Raw genomic sequence first — 1,815 nt, 5'->3', positions numbered from 1 at the left:
GGAGGAGGAAAAAGATTAGGAGGATTAGGAAAAGGATGGGAAATGCAGACACCTTAAGAAGCATTTATTACGCAACTGGAATACCCCGGTTTCTGCCCACTTGAACAACATATACGTACAGACGTTACTCTTTCCTCTTCCAGCTCTTTTGCCTTTAATATATCTAATTTTTCCTTTCTACACACTCGTCTCCATTCTCTCATCCCTTTTGTATTCCTCCACTGATGGAAACTAACCTCACTTAATCATGCATGGTATTTTTATATCTTTCAACTTAAAACAGTTACATGATATTCCAAGTAGTTTTGACACCATTCCTTTAGCATTTAAAGAGAAATAACCTACACCTTTACACCTTTACAACGATGGACACTAAAGCTTGGAAAAATATGTTTTTAAAAATGATTTTCATAATTTTCTCTAACATTCGCAGTTAAGCAGGGCCTAAAGAGGAAGACTGCGAAACCAATGCTAGCCATCGCACTAAAATGTCTTGTATTACTTTATAGATATAAAATCATTACTCTTCACTTCAAGACTTTTCTCAAGTTCCAAATGTGAATTTGTCTGTGTTAACGACATCCCAAAGATGGAGCCTTGTATCTTAGTTTGGAAACCAGCTCCCTCCTCAGTGGAAGATTTATGATAACTAAAAAATAGAAGAGACATACATACATACATACATACATACACATTTACACACATACATACATACATACACACATACATACATACATACATGCATACATACATACACACACATACATACATACACACACATACACACATGCATACATACATACATACACACACATACATACATACATACATACCCACACACATACATACATACATACATACATACACACACACATACATACATACATACCCACACACACACACACATACATACATACATACATACTGTCGGACGATTACTTAACCGACGTAACTTTTTAAGAATGATACATATATATGTGTGTTTGTGTATATGTGTGTATGTATGCATATATATATGTACACACATACACACACATATATACACACATACACATACATATATGTATATGTGTGTATATATATATATGCGCGCGTGTGTGTGTGTGTATACGTATATACATATATATTTATTATTCTTTAACAAGAATATTATTAACAGTGACTTCGAAGTCACTGTGAACAATATTCTTGTTTAAGAATAATAAATTTGTACTCTACAAACGTATAGAGTAACCCATCAGATTAACATAAAATCGTTTTATTATGATTGAACGTAAAAACAGATCTCTCTCTCTCTCTCTCTCTCTCTCTTTCTCTCTTTATATATAAATGTGTGTGTGTGTATGATACATACATACATACTATATATATATGTTATACATGCAACACACACACACACATACCTCGAATTCAGATGACTTTATCAGTGTCCTGAAGCTCTTAGTGACAAGAGCAATAAAAAAACTGACGAATAACTGAGAGATTTTATTCAGGTGTGAAAACAATAATCAACGCCCAACGGCAATAACGCACTTAACGACGATTTGAAACTAGTTCTACCGGATCTGAAAAGAGAAAGAGAGAAAGAAGAAGCTTACGGCTTTGTAAGGTGCAAAAGAGATAAGAGCGATCTGTTGCGAACCACGACGAATGCTTTCGAAAAATAAACACGGAATTAGTTTAAAACAGCAAATTCGAGAACAGCGCAAAGTCAATAAATTAATCACAACAGCAAAAAGTGAAATAAAATTTGTTCTTTTCCAGTTCATAGAAGCAGTTTATCCAACTTCTCTTTTTTATTTCTTTATTGACCAC

Source organism: Octopus bimaculoides, chromosome 3 (genome assembly GCF_001194135.2).
Source record: "Octopus bimaculoides isolate UCB-OBI-ISO-001 chromosome 3, ASM119413v2, whole genome shotgun sequence".
NCBI lineage: Eukaryota > Metazoa > Mollusca > Cephalopoda > Octopoda > Octopodidae > Octopus > Octopus bimaculoides.
Note: the sequence above shows the minus strand (reverse complement) of the source record.